The sequence below is a fragment of the Octopus sinensis genome, linkage group LG12 (genome assembly GCF_006345805.1).
Source record: "Octopus sinensis linkage group LG12, ASM634580v1, whole genome shotgun sequence".
NCBI lineage: Eukaryota > Metazoa > Mollusca > Cephalopoda > Octopoda > Octopodidae > Octopus > Octopus sinensis.
Genome location: NC_043008.1, coordinates 68,347,583 through 68,369,265, shown reverse-complemented (window position 1 = coordinate 68,369,265; position 21,683 = coordinate 68,347,583). Strand labels below are relative to the sequence as shown.

Below are 21,683 nucleotides of genomic sequence, written 5' to 3'. Positions count from 1 at the left end.
TTCGGGGTTAATTCATAAGAATTTTCCCCTCTTCAGCGATAAATACGTGAGATATAAGTGAAATACTTACTCATACCCATGGAAAAAGCAAGCACTAAGTTTTGAGCAGACCTAAGTACCCCAAATATATCCAAAATAGAAAATCTTCGGCACATCTCGAGACAAAAGCATGCATGTGTGGTTAAGAATCTCACTTTGCAACCATGAGGTTTCAGGTACAGGCCTACTGGTTGACATCTTGGACAAATGTCAACTACTACTTGTATAACCTGAACCAACCAATGTCTAGTGAATGAATTTGGTTGATGGAAACTTTGTGGAAGCCTGTTGTGTTTGTGTTTGCTCACCACTACTTAACAACTAGTGTTGATTTGTTCATGTCCCTGTAACCTAGCAGTTCTTCAAAATAGAATAAGTACTAAGCTTACAAAAAGTACTGGGGTCTCTTTTCCATTTCTTTTTTTTGTTATAGGTGCAGGTGTGGCTGTGTGGTAAGAAGCTTGCCTCCCAACTGAATGGCTCCAGGTTCAATCCCACTGCATATCATCTTAGGCAAGTGTCTTCTACTATAGCCTCAGGCTAACCAAAGCCTTGTGAGTGGATTTGGTAGATGGAAACTGAAAGAAGCCCATTGTGTGTGTGTATGTATATATACATATATATATATATATATATATATATATATATATAATAGAAATATTAAAATTACTAAGTCTCTATAAAAGAGATTACGCCAGCGTTTCTGGAAATTAATTGTTATCGCCATATTAATATGGCATTCTTATAGATATAAGAATAAACGCTGCCGCTGATTAGCTCCATGAGGCCATCGCCTTAAGATAGCTATTGATACACGATCTGTATCCATTATAACCTTCGAACAAGGGAGGTCAGCCGCTTCACACTGCCAGTCTGACAGCTACAGACGCGTTTCAGGGTATTTGCCCCTTGTCAATGTAGCATAGTCAGACCTAGCAGGTGTCGCCACTGACGTCTCTGTTCAAAGGTTTCTATTTACCTAGTTTCAGTGGAATACATCCACTTGTTTTCAATAATAGAAATATTAAAATTACTAAGTCTCTATAAAAGAGATTACGGCAGCGTTACTGGAAATTAATTGTTATCACCATATTAATATGGCATTCTTATAGATATAAGAATAAACGCTGCCGCTGATTAGCTCCATGAGGCCATCGCCTTAAGATAGCTATTGATACACAATCTGTATCCATTATAACCTTCGAACAAGGGAGGTCAGCCGCTTCACACTGCCAGTCCGACAGCTACAGACGCGTTTCAGGGTATTTGCCCCTTGTCAATGTAGCGTAGTCAGACCTAGCAGGTGTCGCCACTGACGTCTTGTTCGAAGGTTATAATGGATACAGATTGTGTATCAATAGCTATCTTAAGGCGATGGCCTCATGGAGCTAATCAGCGGCAGCGTTTATTCTTATATCTATAAGAATGCCATATTAATATGGCGATAACAATTAATATATATATATATAAGAATTTGTGTCTGTGTTTGCCCCACCCCAACTCCCACCGTTGCTTGACAACAGGTGTTGGTGTGTTTATGTTCCCGTAATTTAGCAGTTCAGCAAAAAAGACTGATAGAATAAGCACTAGGCTTACAAAGAATAAGTTCTGGAGGTAATCTGTTCAACTAAAACCCTTTAAGGCAGTGCTCCAGCATGGCTGCAATCAAATCACTGAAACACGTAAAAGAATAAAAGAATACATCCATCAAAACAGTGCACCAGCATGGTCACAGTTTGCTGACTGAAAGAACTAAAAAGTAAAAAATTTTATATGCACATACATATACATATACATATGACAGACTTCTTTCAGTCTGTGTTACCTAAATCCACTTATGAGACTTTGGTTAGCCTGGGTCTATAGTAGATGACACTTGCCCAAGGTGCCGTGCAATGGGACTGAACCCAAAACCATAAGGTTAAGGAAAAACTTCTCAACTTTATAACCATGTCTGCTCCTATGCCATGTCTGCATCTACTGTGTAGCCTTAGTTCCTTGCCTATAGTTAGCTTGTACATCAAGCAGTAAGACATCTACAATCATTCTGATTTTGAGTATAGCTACTTCAGATCTTCTTTGAAGGTGGCACACCATGTTTTCTTGGGTCTCCCTTTCTTCCTTCATCCTTCTATTGCTACCCATAGTATAGCTGTTTTGGATATTCCTCTCTGTGTTTTAGCCCCTTGTGGATAGTAAAGAAATAGGATATTCATTCTTCTGGCAGTTGGAAAATATGACCTACAAGTTTCACTTTTATTTCCTCCACAACCTCCTGCAGGCTGTGCTGATTGACTCTTCTCATGACTCCAGAGATTGTGATTCTGTCCCTGGAAGTGATCTTGGCAATCCTTTTCCAAGTTTCTCTTGTGTACACTGCTGTTTGCAGGACAATACTCTGGTTCCTCGTATAGTTGCTAATCGAAGTGGTGCTTGTGTCATGAAAAACGTACCTAGTACACTCTGTGAGGTGGTTGAGATTAGGAACAGCATCCAGCCATAAAAGTCATGCCAAAGCGGACAGTAGAGCTTATGCAGTCATCTGGCTTGCCAGCCCCTGTTGAACCATCCAGTCCATGCCAGCATAGAAAACATGTTAAACGCTGCTAACATATATATATATACTAGCAGTATCGCCCAACGTTGCTCAAGTTTGTTTTGACCCTTTAGAATTGGAATTTTTGAAAAGTAAAAATTTTGCATTATGTAGCTTGTTATTCTCTTTAAGTGAACATTTTTCTGGTTGAAATTCACCGAAAAATGGTGACAGCAGTCAAAAATCATTAAAAAATAGGGATTTCCATAGAAAAAAAGCACCTTTTTGATGTAAATAATTTTTGGTGTTAACATGATCCGATTTGAATTTTTTTCTTCTTCTATCATACTCTCAATTTTGTTCAACTTGCGCCACAGGGTCTCGGAGGAGATAATGTTAGTTGAAGGCTACCAAACCTGCCATACACAGACAACTTCAGCTTTATATATATACATACATACAATGCCAGCATAGAAAGCAGATGTTAAATGCTGCTGATATATATATATATGAGAGAGAGAGTGATGCAAATAAAACTACTTGGGCTATATATGCAAAATAGGCATTCATATATACATGCAAATAGAGAGAAAGCAAAGACTGAAAATATTCAGATGATGAATATTTATGTATAAATATATAGATATTTATATGTTAACAGAGCAAACTTACACAAAGACACAGAAAATTAAGGGGAGAAGGTATGGTGTTACAGGTCCGACATCTGCTTCTGGGGGTCTCAGAATTACTTCATAATGTTGGTAGATGTTCACAAAAGGTCAAGGATATGCAACCAATAGGGGAAGGTTTCAGAGTGTAAGTTCAAATCATTTGTGCACTACTAAGTATTTTCTATATTGAAAATCTCTGAGTCTTATCAATTGACTCTCTCTCTTTTGCTCCCCTGATTTGTTCTGCTTTTTATATTTAATCCTACAGTCTCTTATGTGGTGGTTTAATAAAGTATGTGATTGAGTATTATCTGGTAATTGATATTTGATTTAGATGTATTTCTCCATTTTCTTATCTTGTATTAATAATTTGTGGTAAATCATTTTACCTTTGCCCATATAATACAGTAAATGAATTGATTGCATCGCAATCATTAACATTTATGTATTAACTTTGTTGGGTACTTCACTAGCAGTATATTGGATATACGTTATCCCATAGAGGGTTGCATTTACAACCCCTATCTCAATTTGTATATATATATATAGCTCTCTCTGTGCTCTCTCCTACTGATATAGCCATGTATCTCATTTACTGCAAGACTCATATTTCTGACTTGCCATTATGGAAAACAGAGGTGAAATGATGATGATACATATATGTATACATGTATATACAGTTCCATTGCGTGGCACCTTGAGCAAGTGTCTTCTACTATAGCTTTGGGCCAACCAAAGCCTTGTGAGTGGATTTAGTAGACAGAAATTGAAAGAAGCCTGTCATATATGTGTGTGTATGTGTATCTTTGTGTCTGTGTTTGCGTCCTCCCCACTGCTTGACGACTGGCATTGGTGTGTTTACATCCCTGTAACTTAGCAGTTTGGCAAGAGTTTAAAAAAAAGTCCTGGGGTCAAATTGTTCGACTGAAACCCTTTAAGGTGGTGCTCCAGTATGATCACAGTCAAATGACTGAAACAAGTAAAAGATCAAAAATAATATGATGAACTTCACCAACACCAACATCCTGTCTCCAAATCACAACAGGAATTGAAACCACTTCACTTAACAACCATGCTACTTACAAACCTAACACAAAGAGTACATGATGGCTTCAACAATAAAAAAAGGCTCACCACACCACAGCCTGTACCATTCTGCACTCCCATTGACACTTGCAAAAGTTTCCAATTCTATTCTTTGCTTTCCACTTTCCTTCCATGCAATTGTAAACAATAGTGTCATTTGATACAGGTTTCTGACCAGTTTCCAAATTCACTTATATCTAACATCAACAGTTACAAGGAAACTCCTATATCTCCATGAACTATGTTCAAAGAGCACCAAATTTCCACTGATGCTTACATCTTTTCCTGATATAAAACTTCCCTTCTTAATATTGGTGAAAGGTATGAGTTCCAGCTCACTTCTTGACAAGTATCTTCAACTATACCTTTGAGTTCACCAATACCTTTTAGGTGGTATTGGTAAACAGAAACTGTATGACGCAAGCTGGCAGAAACGTTAGTACGCCAGGTGAAATGCTTAGCATTATTTCATCTGCTGTTATGTTCTGGGTTGAAATTGCGCCGAGGTCAACTTTTCTTTTCATCTTTTTGGGGTTGATAAATTAAGTACCAGTTATGCACTGGGGTTGATGTAATCTGTCTTTGTTTGTCCCCTCTATGTTTAGCCCTTTGTGGGCAATAAAGAAATAAGAAACTATATGGAGATCCTTCATGTATACTTGATTAGTTTGTTTATCATGTTAGCTTGAGTTAGACAAATATATTGTTGAGGCATTGTTTTACAGCTGGATGACCTTCGTGTCACTTACCCTTACCTGTTTTTTCAAGTAATGGATCTCTTATTCCACATATTTTCAAAGGTACAAAATCAACAAATTGTTTACTCGCAGGTGAAATGGCAACACTGCCACATGTACGTCAGTGATTTTTCAGAGGAACACAAATATAAGAAACACACAAAGACATACACACACGCATAGATATATGAAAAGAAGTGATTAGGTTTGATCTCAGAATGCTGGATTTCATGAAAGACTGCAACAAATGGATATATTGTCCAATGTACCCTTCTTTATTAAGGGAGACCAGATACTAAGATATGAGACATGATGATCGACATCACCATTGTCCATCACTGAGGAGATAAAAAAAGGTTGAAATCACGTGTTCTTGGTGCTGGAAATGGCAGGGATTTATCTCCCCCTGCTAGAGATATAAACGAGTGCATTGTGCACTATAAAGCCAATATGAGAACTTCTTTCATGGTATCTACTGCAGTATTGTTTGTTCTAACGGAACATCCATGTTTAAATAGGGATAAATATTACCTCTTTTTATTTAAGATGGTAGTGAGTAACTGGAAGGATGTTTGATTACTATTTCTCGCAAGTCAAACTACAGCATAGTATGGCTCACCAGTTCACTCATATTTCATAGTTGAATGGCTAGCAGCAGGAATGGTCTCTATCCAGATGTAAAATACCTTGCTCTAATAAATATACTGTTTCATATTTATAAACATTGAACTATAGTTGTAAAGCTAAAAACAAATATAGAAAACCTATTTTTCTAACTTTACAACAGTAAATGAGTTGGACTTTTCACTGAAAAAAAAAATGGTTATATTTTTAATGGCTTCATCAAGGGAGGAACAGGGTCTAAAGGATTACAGGCATGGAAGTAAAGAAGAAAATTACCCTCAAACAGGAATTCTAGCCCGTGGACCAAGTGGTATCTAGCACCCAAGAAAAGGAAGAATTCCTTTGATGGGCTCCCATACAGTTGCCATCTGTAATAGGAGGCACTTGAGGCGCTGTACAGGGGGATTGAACTTCAAACTGTGTGATTATGAAACGAACCTCTTAAATGCACAGTTAATAGGTTGTTGCTGGTTTTTATAGCTAGACTATATAATTATGACTGGAGGTGTGTTTCATTAGTGAAGGTGCATAGCTTAGTGGTTAGGACATTCAACTCATGATCATAAGGTTGTGAGTTCGATTCCCAGTGGTGCATCATGTCCCCGAGCAAGACCCTTCACTTCATGTTTTTCCTGTTCATTCAGCTGGCAAAAATGAGTAGTACTTGTATATCAAAGGGCCAGCCTTGTCACATTTTGTGTTATACTGAATCTCCCTGAGAACTATATCAAGGGTACACATGTCTTTGGGGTGCTCAACCACTTGCACATTAATTTCATGAGCGGACTGTTTCGTTGTCATCATAACCGAGTGCCAGTTATGATCCATCATCACCATTTTTAATGTTTACTTCTCCAAATATGTCGCCATCATCATCATCATTTTGATATTCACTTACATGGATCAGATGGACTTCCTTGAAGCAGATTTTCTGCAGTCAGATGCTCTTCCTGTGGATAACCTTCACCTGTTTGCAAACAAGGCAATATTTCCGGCTTGATATGTTTTCACAGAAGACTGAATATGGAGGACACTGCTTGTTTGATGGTAGCACTCAATTACAACTATTTGCATGATGTCAAGAGAGGCACAAACATCATGCACTATACTTTTCTCTCTCTCTCTGCACTTCTGCAGCCCAAAGCTGCTCTTTTATCTCTCTCTCTCTCTCTCTTTCTCTCTCTGCCAATAGTATCATTGTTATCCTTTACATACTCATGTTTCATAACTCACTGTATTTCCCACTTTCCCTCCCCTCTTCCCTTTTTGCACCTTCTTCGACTCCCTACTCATGCACCCTGAATAATCTTCTACTGTTCCATTTATATTCACATCGTTGTACCCTGTGAAGGCATGTGGCCTAGTGATTAGAGTGTTGTACTCATATTCACTAGATCATGGGTTCAATTCCTGGACCAGGTGGCATGTTGTGTTCTTGAGCAAAACACTTCATTTCACATTACTCTAATACTGTGTAAGGACCAGTATGTTAAAGAATAGATGCAACATTTCCTTCGCTTGTCATAGAAGGCAGCTAAGAGAAACTGCGGTAGAATTTGCACTCTAACCTCATAAACGCCACCACCAGCAACAACTACACAAACAGACCCATGGGTTTTGGGGTTGTCCCCTGAGTGGTGCAAAGGTGTCATCCACCAGGAGTAGGTAATGATTAACAAATGGTAGTTGCATACTGTTGCAGCACATTCCCCCACACTACTTCTACGACTGGTACCTTGAAAGTATGTCCTGGCACATCACCACCATTTCCTTAACTCTCTCTTACTCTTGCTCTCCCTTTCTCTCCTTCTGACTAGGATAATCATGTATCTTCTCTACTGCAAGGTGCCTATTTCTGCTCCTCTATCGTAGTTTAACCTTTCATCACCTGGCACTAAGCCACTTCCTTCAGTACCACTCCCACCCCTTAGTCTAGGGATCTTTGTCTTTCAAGTTATGTGATGACCTCACTAGTACCTGTACCTTGTAAAAAGCACCCAGTCCACTCTAAAGTGGTTGGCATTAGGAAAGCCATCCAACCATAAATCCATGCTAAAGGAGACCTCACCAGTGCTGGTGTAACATAAAAAGTTCCCACTCCATTCTATAACATAGTTGGTATTAGGAAGGGCATCCAGCTATAAAAACCGTGCCAAAACTGACGGTGGAGTTTGGCACATTCCTAGGTATTCCAGCTCCTGTCAAACAGTCCAACTCATGCCAGTATGGAAGATAGATGTTAAATGATGATGATCACACACAGATGTGGATGTATGTATGTGTGCGGTTCTGGGTGCTAATAGAAGAAATTTGATCAATGTGCTACACTATGGTGCGGAATCAAAAAATATGTGGTTTGGAACTGAAATTTTTAATCACAATCATTCCTATGCTTATACATTGTTCCCAAACTTCAATATTAGGTGAATTCACCATCGTTTTAACATCCATTTTTCCATACTTGCATGGATAGAATTTATTGAAACAGATTTTCTACAGACAGATGCCCTTCCTGTTTCCAAGCAAGGTAATATTTCACCATGACCAGACATGTTTCTGTAGAATAGCAGAAATGAATGACACTGTTCGTATGACAGTGGCTCTCATTTACAACCGTCATGCAATTTCAAAACAAGGACACACATACACAAGATTCAGTCCCACTGTCTGTCACCATGGGTACACATCTTCTACTATAACCATTATCCAACCAAAGCTTCATTAGTGGAACAAATATCATGGTGCCCTTTGTTTCTAATCTCCCATAAAAATGTCTGGTTATAAGGAATATTACCTTGGAAACAGGCAAAGGTTGGCAACAGGAAAGGCATCCAGTTGTAAAAAAAATTGCCTCAACAAATTCTGTCTGACCAATATAAGCATGGAAAAGTGAATGTTAACCCTTTAGATGCCAACCCACATGAGGCCTCTCGGGTTCTGTGGCATAAACTTACATTTTAAAGTGGTCTCAATTATAATTTTTTATCAAAATTTTATGGTAATTTGTTCCAGACCCAAGCTTAATAATTATAAAGGTATTTTATTAAATTCTTCATTATTTAAAAAATTAATTGAAACAGGCAACATATCTCTCTTTTTTCTCTCTTTTACTTGTTTCAGTCATTTGACTGCGGCCATGCTGGAGCACCGCCTTCTAGTTGAGTAAATCGACCCCAGGACTTATTCTTTGTAAGCCTAGTACTTATTCTATCAGTCTCTTTTGCTGAACCGCTAAGTTACGAGGACGTAAACACACCAGCATCGGTTGTCAAGCAATGCTAGGGGGACAAACACAGACACACAAACAAACACACATACATATATATATATATATATATATATACATATATACGACAGGCTTCTTCCAGTTTCTGTCTACCAAATCCACTCACAAGGCTTTGGTCGGCCCAAGGCTATAGTAGAAGACACTTGCCCAAGGTGCCACGCAGTGGGACTGAACCCGGAACCATGTGGTTGGTAAGCAAGCTACTTACCACACAGCCACTCCTATGGTAACAGAAGGGTTAAACAATGATGATGATGGTTCTTTTGGTTTCCTTTTAGCAAATCCACTCACTTAAGCTTTGGTTGGCCTGGAACTATAGTAGAAGACATTTGTCCAAGGTACCATGCAGTGAGACTGAACCTGTAACCATGTGGTTGGAAAGCAAACTTCTTATACACAACCACACCTTATATAAAACTCATCTATATGGGACATTTTATGTGTTATGGTGTATGTTTATAAGTGCAAAACCTATTAAGTAATATTGTAATTGAGTTTTTCCTGTATTGAGATACATAAATAATTCATTGTTTCACTACAGCTTTAAATACACAAAAACAAAAGTAAACAAGGGGTAAAAAAAAAAAATGATAAATCTATTTACTACTCCCTCACCCCGACCCTTCTTCTCTTGTCTATTAGTTTCCTGTCAACTTACAGTTTGGTGCTTGACAAACAACTATCTGGTATTTAAGGAAATTCTTTCATCTCTATAAACAGCCCTCATAACAGTAGTTATTAAGTAGTAATATCAAGGATGTATTTTAACTCCACCCATATATATATATTTCTTTTTTTGATTAATCTGTTTCATTGCTCCTTGACCAATTGCATTCATAGATTGTTGAGCTTTTGACTTTCATTTTTACTTAGCCCCGCCTACCATTAAGTAATTTTGGAAATTCTTCCCTCTGTGTGTGTGTGAGTATGTTCATTGCTCCTAGGAATTGTTAATAAGAACTATATCATTTACCGTTTCTCTTTTAAAACCATCCTAGAAATGTAGCTATATTAACATTACAATAATTATTAGCAGGACCCGTAGAAATTCCACATTATGTAAGCGTTGTTATTGCTATTTTGCTGTATAAATTTATAAACCTTCATAACACTGATTCCTTATGTTAGTTATATTTAAATATGTCTTTGGTTTTCTTCCATAGTTAAATTCATTAAAAGTATAGCACTCAAACACTCATGACAAACTGAAGATTTTTATTATCATTATCATCATTACAGTGGCAAGCTGGAAGAATCATTAGTATGCTGGGCAAAATGCTTACTCTCTCTCTTTTACTCTTTTACTTGTTTCAGTCATTTGACTGCGGCCATGTTGGAGCACCACCTTTAGTCAAGGAAATCGACCCCAGGACTTATTCTTTGTAAGTCTAGTACTTATTCTATCGGTCTCTTTTGCTGAACTGCTAAGTTACGGGGATGTAAACACACCAGCATTGGTTGTCAAGCGATGTTGGGGGGACAAACACAAACACACACACACACGCACACACACACACACATACATATATACAACGGGCTTCTTTCAGTTTCCGTCTACCAAATCCACTCACAAGGCTTTGGTCGGCCCGAGGCTATAGTAGAAGGTACTTGCCCAAGGTGCCACGCAGTGGGACTGAACCCAGAACCATGCGGTTGGTAAGCAAGCTACTTACAACACAGCCACTCCTGCACCTCAAAATGTACATTCTATTCTAGGCACGAGGCCCAGAATTTTTGGGGAGGGGCCAGTTGATTAGATCGACCCTGAAAGGATGAAAGGCAAAGTTGAACTCAACATAAAGACAGACGAAATACTGCTTAGCATTTTGCCCGGTGTGCTAATGTTTCTGCCAGCTCGCTGCCTTAGTGGCATTTTATCTGCCTTTACATTCTAAGTTCAAAATCCATTAAGGCTGACTTTGCCTTTCACCCTTTCAGGGTTGATAAAATATGTACCACTTGAGTGCTGGGGTTGATGCAGTCAACTTACCCTTTCCCCCAACTTGTTGGCCTTGTACAAAAATTTGAAATCGTTATCATTATCATCATCATCAAAGCAGTGAGCTGGCAGAACTGTTTTAGTGTCATATGAAATACAGGTCTGGTGGCATTTCTTCTGACTTGTTATGTTGAGAGTTCAAATCTCACTAGAGCCAACTGCCTTTCATCATTTCAACTTCAATGAAATAAGTACCAGCTGAATACTAGAGTCAATACAATCAATTAGATCCCACTCCCCCAAATTTCAGGCTTTTGCCTACAGTAGAAAGGATTATTATTATTATTAGCATGTTTGACAAAATATTTGGTAAGCATTTTGTCCAACTTTACATTATGAGTTCAAATTTGATGGAAGTCAACTTTGCCTTTCTTTGTTTCAGGGTCAATAGAATAAGTACCAGTTGAGCACTGGGTTGATGTAATTGACTGACCTTCTCCTCTAGAATTCAGGCCTTGTGCCTATAGTAGAAAAGGTTATTATCATTACTGAGATGGTGAGCTGGCCGTATTGTCAACATGCTGGACATTGTGCTTTAGTGGCATTTTGTTTGTCTTTATGTCCCAAGTTTTGATTCTCCCGAGTTTGAATTTGTCTTTCATCTTTTCCAAGTTGATGAAATAAGTACCAGTTGATCACTGAGGTCAATGTAATTGACTAGCCCCCCCCTCTCTTAAAATTTCAGGCCTTCTGCCCATTTTAGAAAGAATTAACTTTGATTTCAAATTTTGGTGCAAGGCCAGTAATTTCAGGACGGGAGTAAGTCATATCTATTGACCCCAGTATTTGACAAGTACAAAAGGCAAAATTGACCCCAGTGGCATTTGTGTTCAGAACATGATGCCAGAAGATATGCAGCTAAACATTTTGCTCAGCATGGTAATGGTTTTACGAGCTTGCCACCTTAGAATTAATATTAATAAGGTTAGTGACCTGGCAAAAGTGTTTGCTTGTCAGATAAAATAGTTACTAGTATTTCTCCCAACTCATTACATTCTGAGTTCAAATTCTGCTGGGGTCAACTTTACCTTTCAACCTTCTGGGATCAATAAAATAAAGTAGTAAAGTATTGGTATTGACTACTCCTCTTCCTTCTCAAATCTGCTGGCATTGTGCTTAAATTAGAAACAATTATTATCTCTTTTTTTATGATAAGTTAAGGTGCCATATTTAACACTAGAGCCATTAATGTTTGGATCCACTGTGTGGCACCTTAGGCAAGTGTATTCTACTATAGCCTTGGACCGACCAAAGACTCGTGAGTGGAATTGGTAGACAGAAACTGAAAGACGCCTGTTGTACATATATGTGTGTATATATTTATGTGTGTGTCTGTGTTTGTACCCCTGCCATCACATGACAACTGATGTTGGTATGTTTATGTCTCTGTAACTTAGTGGTTCGGCAAAAGAGACTGATAGAATAAGTACTAGGCTTACAAAGAATAAGTCCTGGAGTTGATTTGTTTGACTAAAATCCTTTAATGGCTGCAGTCAAATGACTGAAACGAGTAAAAGAATAAAAGAATATGTTTATAATTGCTTAGTAGAGAGATTAAAGTACAAGACTGCTAGGTTCCAGTCATTAGTAGAAAATTGTAATCTGATTTAAACTCATATTCCCATAAGTACAGTAACCTAACACTTTAAAACCTCCTCACAGCCTGTTTGATTATAATAATATCTGAAACAATCTTTGTTTTTTTTCTTTCTTTTTTTTTATTGCAGTAAGAAAATGCCATGACAACAGAGACTATAAAAATCATCCTAGATCAATCTTAGACTAACAGATGGCATCAGTATAGAATGTAAGTTAGGTTTCTTCATTATATAAATTATCAATCAATGGGGTCACATTGGTGAAATGGTGTTCATCTCAGGAACTGACTTTGATAATTTTATTCTATATCAATGTAGATATGGGCATGATTGGATAGGTAAGAAGTTTGCTTTCCGACTTCATGGTTTCAGGATCAGTCCCACTGCATGAAACCTTGGGCAAGTGTCTTCCACTATAGCCCTGAGCTGACCAAAGCTCTGTATGTGTGCATGTATGGTGGATGAGTGTGTGTGTGTATGTTTGTCTCTGCTCGTCTTAATATTGCATGATAATTATTAATGCATGTCACTAGCATATTAGCAGTGTTATTCATTTCCAACATGCTACAAAAACATGTCTTTATTTGGAATTAGGTGAGAATTGGCAACATGAAGGGCATCTGGTCATAGAAATGGAGTTTATTTTACAATAAACTCCATTCAGCCCATTCTAGCACTGAAAAAGAGATGTTAAAATGAGGATGATGATGATGATGAGTAAGGACCACAGACTGTAAGGGACACGGAACTTGTAACAACATTAGCCCTTGTGCCGGTGACATGTAAAAGCACCCACTACACTCTTGGAGTGGTTAGCGTTAGGATGGGCATCCAGCTGTAGAAACTCTGCCAGATCAGATTGGTGCCTGGCGCAGCCATCTGGTTCACCAGTCCTCTGTCAAATCGTCCAATCCATGCTAACATGGAAAGCGGACGTTAAATGATGATGGGGCAGTGTTTTGGACTATGGAATGATTGGTGATAGGGAAGATATCTAGTATAAACCATGACAAAAGTATGTCTTCTGTAAAAACAAATGATTGATATTTTAGTTTGGTATTGCCTGTCTCAAATGAGGAAGAACCAGGACGAACATGTGACTTGATTCTAAGCTGGAACAGACCCAACAACCCATGCCAGAATAAATGGAGGTATGATGGTGATGATGATGATTAACTTCATTGTTAGAAATGAAAGATGCTTTGATATTTCTAAATAGAAAGTTTATTTTACAATGTCTTGGTTTTTTCCCATCTTTCTTCCTTTATTTATTCTGTACCATAGTAGGGAATTACTTGTGACAGACTGGCTTTCTATCCAGTAGGTAAATTCATCTTAAATTCACTTACAACTATAGAAACTAAATTTAAGCATGGACTATGTGGAATTTTGTGATTCAAGAAAGGATATGCTTTAAATTATGTATTCTAGACAAAGAACAAGTTGATTTTTCAGATGTAATGAAGACCTGTGACATATTTAAAATAACATACTAGTAACACAAGTTAATTTAATCAATCGTACCCTCCCAATGGGCAGAAACATCATTACTTCTGTTTAAAATAATTTTGATGCTTATTTAACTCCAGATCATTCTAAATGAATAGACCTGTAAGCAAAGGAATTCCAACCATGACCATCCCTCTTAGGAATGTCTAGAACTAAATTATCAATTGTCTTCTTTTTCAGGATAGTAGGGTTTGACTTGAAGGACATTTGGCTACTATTTCTAGCAGGTTAAGCTATAGCTTATTAGGTTTCTTGTTAGCTTGAATTACTTGTTGAGGTGAGGAAAAGATTAAAATTTAACATAGTTATGTCCCCTTCCCATTTTTGATATAGGTTGGATTGGATATCAAAGTCCAAGTCAGTTCTCATTTGGAGTTACTGCCCTTCTAGACAGGTTGGGAAACCCCAACTTGCTTATATGTTCTATTTTTGGGAGCATTTCTACTACAGCTGGATACCCTCCTCATAGCAGCCACTTTAGAAAGAGCATATATATATATAAAGGGTAAAATAACACAAGGATGAAGGTTAACAGGCTTTAATAGTAGATCACACAACATTTGTTTCTACACTGCACGCCAGCTTTGAATTGCTGAGTTTATATTCATATACCATTACAGAAGATTGTTCTTTAAAATTATCATAAAACATTTGAATATTTTTCAGCAACAGCTGTGTATAGGTTCTTCATCAAGTGGAATAAATAAATAAATGTGTGTGTGTGTTCTGAGGCTTGGCTGAGCACATATGTGTGGTTAAAAAGCTTGCTTCTCAACCATGTGGTCTTGCTTCAATCCAACTGCATGGCACTTTGGAGAAGTGTCATCTACTATAGACTTGGGTCAACCACAGCTTTGCAAATGGCTTTGGTAGATGGAAATTGAAAGAAAATGATGAGTTTATTTGTGTGTGTGTGTCTGTGTAGGATGTTGCATAAGCACCCAGCTCTGAGAGCTCTACTTCATGTAGCAAAAACAGCTGTAAGCTAATGGTGATTACGTAACTCCTGTTCTTTTGTCATTCATTGATATTATGCCTTGTTTTCACATGACACTATACTCAAAAGCATAAGTATAGTGAGTTCTAACAACTGGTTATTAGTATTGCTACACCCATGCAAAATAATATATATGTCATCATCATCATCGTTTAACATCCATCTTCCATGCATGCATGGGTAGGACAGATGACAGGAGCCATCCAGGTAGAAAAACTACCCCAGGCTATTGTGTCTGTTTTGGCAGGGATTTTATGGCTGGATGTCCTTCCTAACACTAACCACTCTGCAGAGTGGACTCAGTGCTTTTTATGTGACACTAGCACAGGTGAAGTTAGTTTTGGCATGATTTTTGCAGCTGGATGCCATTCCAAACACCAACCACATTACAGTGTGGACTGGATGTTTTTAACATGGCACCAGCACTGGCAGGGTAACCAAGTAACTCACAAGATAAGGGATTATGAGAGGGGCAGGACATTTGAGAAATGGAACTTGTGTCAGAAGATGAAAGGTTAGAGTGTAACAAAGACACAGAGACAGAAGCAGGTGTCTTGTCACAGCAGGGAGGGCATCAGAGGTGATCCACTGTGATGAATGTTTAGAGTGTAACAGAGAAATAGAGAGGCAGAAATAGATGTCTTGCTATAGAGGAGGTACATGGTTACCCAGTGAGAGAGAGGTAGAAGAAAGAGGCTAGAAATAAGTATGCTGATGGAAAGGAGATACTTGGATACCTAGACAGAGGAAAAACAGAAGGAGAGAGAGAGTGTGTGTCAGAAACGGCAAAAATGTAAGAGAGAGTAGAAGAGAGATGATGTAGTTCTAGGGTATACTCACAACCAACAAGAATATGTGCTTAGAACCTGGTTAGAAAAATAGGTGTGAGTGTGGGTGTTGGGGGTGTATGGAGCAGCGATAGAGTGAACAGGGCAGTGAGGGCAAGAAAGGGGATTGAAAATCAATCATAATTTATGAAGAGGAAATGCAAGGAAAAGAAAGATACAGTTAGAAGAGGAATTGTAATTCGATTTTTTAAGGTAGAGTGGGTGAAAATGTGTTGTTACATGTGGGTGGGACACAACTCTTCCAGCACCTAGTTTTGTGGACAGGTCTTCTCTAGAACCTCATATCACCAAACATCTCGGTCCACTGTCATTTCCTCTGATCATCCTAAGATCAGTCCTCACCACTTCATCCCATGTCTTCCTGTGTCTTCTTCTTCCACGGGTACCATCCACTTTCAGCGACAGACACTTCTGTATACAGCTGTCTTCATTGATATACATCACATGTCCAAACCAATGCATTCTCCTCCCCTGCATACCACATTTAATTTCTCTTATGCCCAACTTTTCTCTGAACACAGCTGTGCTTTGTCGGTCATGCACTCTGATGTTGCAAATCCAACGGAACATACTACCTTCATTCCTCTCCAGCCTACATTATGTCCTCTGCAGTCAGCACCCTTGTTTCACTAACATTCTCACATAATCATCATACAATCTGTGTGTGCATATTTGTGTGTACTCTTGTCTAGACATCACATGATGGTTTGTAAATGAGCATCACCATCATACAAGCCAGGATGTTCATTTCCAATCATCATCATCATCATCATCATCATCATCATTTATCATCCATTTTCCAAGTTGGCATGGGTTAGAAGGTTTGACTGGAGCTAGTAAGGCCAAGGACCACACCAGTTTTCATTTGTCTGTTCTGGCATGGTTTCTACAGCTGGATGTCCTTCCTAATGCCAACCACTCCATAGCATGTACTGGGTGATTTTAATGTTGCACCAACAGGAGTGGTTTTTATGTACTTGGAGTTTGTTGACTTAGAGATACCTTTTGACAGAGTACCCTCCTGTGTGATATAGTGGTCTCTGACGAAGTTAGGCTTGTGAAAACCACACAAGCCATGTTCAAGGGGAGAGTTAACCATGAGTGAAATACATAGGAAAATATTATTTTGCTTAGAAACAGGTGAGGATTGGCAATAGGAATGGCATCTTGCCATATAAAATCTGCTGCAAAGAATTCTGTCTGATCCATATGGCTGATGTTGGTGTGTTTATGTCCCCGTAACTTAGTGGTTTGGCAAAAGAGACCAACAGAATAAGTACCAGGCTTAAAAAAAAAAGTCCTGAAGTCAATTTGTTTGACAAAATCCCTTCAAGGTAGTGCCCCAGCATGGCTGCAGTTAAATGACTAAAACAAATATAAGATGAAAGAACACACATACACACATATATATGCATACATACAAGGTGTCCATAAATTACCTATACAATTCGGAAAATTCAGAAAAAAATTTAAAATAAGGATAGCTCAGCAGAGTTGAATAGAAAACACATGCAAACAAATAAAGTTTTATTAGGAACATCAGAACACTTCCATATGGGCTCCATTGGTTGCACATAATAAATAGTTAGAATAAATTGTGCAAGCTGTAAGGATAATTTATGGATATATATATCATCATCATCATCATCATCATCATTTAATGTCTGCCTTCCATGCTAGCATGGGTTGGATGGTTCAACTGGGGTCTGGGATCCCGAAGTCTGCACCAGGCCAGTCAGATCTGGCAGTGTTTCTACAGCTGGATGCCCTTCCTAACACCAACCACTCCGTGAGTGTAGTGGGTGCTTTTTATGTGCCACCGACACAGGTGCCAGACGAGGCTGGCGAACGGCCACGCTCGGACGGTGCTTTTTATGTGCCACCGGCACGGAGGCCAGGCGAGGCTGGTAACGGCCACGATCGGATGGTGTTTGTTACGTGCCACCAGCATGGAGGCCAGTCGATGCGGTGCTGGCTACGGCCACGTTCGGATGGTTCATTTATGTGCCACCGGCACTGGTACCACAACTACAATTCCATTGATGTTGATCGATTTTGATTTTGATTTGATTTTTGTTTTTGGTTTTTGATTTTCACTTGCCTCAACAGGTCTTCACAAGTAGAGTTATGTGTCCCAAGAAGGAAGGTATGCACAGGTGGACTGACTACATCCCAGGTAGGGGCCACAGGTTATGGCCTCACTTGTCCTGCCGGGTCTTCTCACGCACAGCATACTTCCAAAGGTCTCGGTATCTAGTCATTTCCTCAGTGAGACCTAAAGAGCGAAGGTTGTGCTTCACCACCTCATCCCAGGTTTTCCTGGGTCTACCTCTTCCACAGGTTCCCTCAACCACTAGGGTGTGGCACTTTTTCACACAACTATCTTCATCCATTCTTAACAGGTGTCCATACCAGCGTAGACGTCTCTCTTGCACACCACAACTGATGCTTCTTAGGTCCAACTTTTCTCTCAAGGCACTTACACTCTGTCGGGTATGAACACTGACATTACACATCCATCGGAGCATACTGGCTTCATTTCTTGCAAGCTTACGCATATCCTCAGCAGTCACGGCCCATGTTTCACTGCCATGTAGCATGGCTGTTTGTACACATGCATAATACAGTCTGCCTTTTACTCTGAGCGAGAGGCCTTTTGTCACCAGCAGAGGTAAGAGCTCTCTGAACTTTGCCCAGGCTATTCTTACTCTAGCAGTTACACTTTCAGCACCCCCACTACTGACTTGGTCACCAAGATAACGGAAGCTATCCACTACTTCTAGTTTTTCCCCCTGGAAAGTGATGGAAGTTGTTTTCTGTAGATTTTCAGAGGTTAATGCTCCCGAGCATCTGCCACATACAAAAACCATCTTCCTAGTTAGCCTTCCTTTGACATTGCTGCACCTCTTATGTGTCCATAGCTTACACTTGGTGCATCTTATAGAGTTCCTACCTACACCTTTTCCACAGATCGAGCAGGGCCATCTACCTGAAGGCGATTGTGATTTGTCTACCTTCCTACTTATTAGGACTTTGGTTTTAGCTAGGTTGACTCTCTAAGGCCCTTCGATTCTAATCCTTGCTTCCACGTCTGAAACTTCTCCTCATATATATATAGATAGATAGATAGATAGATATAGATATATATATCATCAACATCATAATTTAACATCTGTTTTCCACACTGACATGGTACAGTTGGTTTGATCAGAACTGGTAAGGCCAGGGGCTGCATCAGACTCCATTTTCTGTTCTCACAGGATCTCTATGGCTGGATACTCATCCTAATGCCAACCATTTTACAGCATGTACTGGATGCTTTTTATGTGGCACCAGCACTGGTATCAATTCTATTGTGGTGAATGGGTCTTCTTGAGTACAGCAAGGCACCATATATATACATGCACACATACATATATACATATGCACTTTCATTTTTCTTTTCTTTCTTTTTTTTTTGGACAGAAATTTCCTGCACACTTTGTTGTATCAAGAGTGTGCTGATGAAGATGGTGCCACCAAGAAGCATATTGTTTATTTCTTATCTATCTATGGGTTTGACCCATCCCTTACACTGCAATGTGAAAAGGTGCTCAGGAATAAAAAGGCAAAAAAAAAAATACAGATAAAAACAATATTCATTTGCTCAGATAAAAAATGTTTAAATTAAGACACAAAATGACAATATATTTTTGTATGTAGATTTTTAACGGCTGAAACAAAAACTTTTATTATTTGAATCCTTTGAAGAAATATTATTGAAAGAAAAGAGTTGATTTGATATGACTGTGCTATAAGCATTAGTTTCTAATAGTTTGGAATTTTGTTGAGCAACAGACAAAATACATCACTGTTCTTTACATTCTGTGTTCTAATCCTACCCAAGGCTGAACTTTGTGCTTCGTCTTTCCACTGCTGATAAACTATAGTACCAGTCAAATACTAGGGAGAATGATCTATATCGGTGGTTCTGAACCAGGGGTCTATATGGTCCCTAAGGGCCCATATAAAATTTTGTGGAGTCCATGCAAGAAATAGTAAATTTGGCATCTACAATAGTATTTTAAGGAACCCTGAAAAAAGTTTGCTCATGTTGTATGAATTGGTATGTATTGCAAGAAACAGCTAAGTTTCTTTCTTTAACTTTTTACATAGTTCATCCTAGAGAAGTTAATGTGTGAGAAACAAAATAAGAATTTTGAAAGAAGTTTCTAAAAAACTAATTCTTCAGCATTGAATAGCTATGGGGTCTACCAGAGTAAAATAGTTATCAAAGGGGTCCACAGATAAAAAAAAAATGGTGGAGAGTCCCTGATCTATATAGTCAACTGAATCTCTCTTTTCAAAATTTCTGGTCTTGTGTCTTTAACCGTTATAATGTTGGAATCTTGAAAATAAAAAAAAAACAATAACAACCAATGTAATGTGTGTACGTCTTTGTTTTCCTTCTAATTTTGCCATCTTGTTCACCACCATCATCATCATCGTTATTATCATCTACATTGTCATTGATATCATAATTTTTTTTTTCCCCAGTTTTTTCCCTTTTCACTTTTATGGTTTACATAGTTCTGTCATATAAATACCAATTTCGCAATAGCCCTGCTCTTGATAACTTTGCTCAACTCCCAAGGTTCTTGTGTGAATAAATAGGAACTACTTAATTCTTTGCTTCTTTTTTTTTTATGTTTTCTTGTGGATGTTTTCTGTTCTTAATTGTTTGTTGTCCCAATTTCTTTTTACCTTTTACTCTTTCTCCTCTCTTCTCTCACTTACTCCCTTTCTTTCTCTCTCTCTCTCCCGCCTTTTTGTGTGCCTGTTTACTGCCTACTTAAATACCTATCTACAAATCTTCTACTCTTATGCTTAACCATTCTTATCAACAGTACACTCTGGGTCTCCTTTCACATTCAACATCTGATGCCCCAAATTTCAAACTTTGTGTTTCTTATCTCACATCGGCTGGAATTCCTACTTAATATTAGTGTAGACCCCCAGCATTCACCATTCCAGTTCAACATCTCTTTGTACATCTTGTTTACCATTAACTGTGCATCCACTTGTTTAACCTTTTCAAAATCAATCTGCTCCATAAAGTTTGGTCAGAAGCTTGATTCCTCTCGCTTGCTTCTTTATATTCCAGCATTAATTAATAATAGCACTTCTGTTCTATCCTTTTTTCATTGAAATCATAACTGTAGTTAAAAGGAAGGGCTTATCATAAGTCACTTGCTGTGTGGACAGTTGAAATGATCTACTTGTGATAGTTAGTTATTATATAAACACAGTTGATACCACAAGATTTATGATGAAATTATTGCTATAGCAACAAATAGCTGATGTGATCACATTTATGATAAGTCTTGTTATGTAAGATGCTGATGTGATCTCATTTGTGATAAGTCTTTTGTTATGTAAGCAGTTGATATGATCACATCTGTGATGAGTCTTTTGCTACAGAAACAACAGTGCACAAAATCTTGTCAGTGTTCAGTCTGTTGCTATAGAAACAGGCAGTTCACATGTTCACACCTACAATATGTCTGTTGCCATTGAGAAAACAGTTTACAAGATAACTAGGATAAGTTTGTTGCTACTGAAACAAACAGTTGACATAACCGTGAATACCTCTCTGCTCATCTGAAACAATAAACAATACTTGCGCTTACATCCAATGAAAAGCTACTAGCCATCTAGTTAGTCTGTTATATATAAATAAACATGGCTGGAATTTTTTTTACATATAATGTGAG

The 21,683-nt window shown here is 38.4% G+C and overlaps 1 long non-coding RNA gene across 1 annotated transcript; it reads left to right on the top strand.

Moving 5' to 3' along the window:
* The first annotated feature begins 3,265 nt into the window (after positions 1-3,265).
* Positions 3,266-20,349, top strand: LOC118765661. Its single transcript, XR_005001529.1, has 3 exons — positions 3,266-3,391; positions 12,706-12,785; positions 19,396-20,349. It is a non-coding gene; the product is annotated as an uncharacterized LOC118765661 (long non-coding RNA).
* The last annotated feature ends 1,334 nt before the right edge of the window (positions 20,350-21,683 follow it).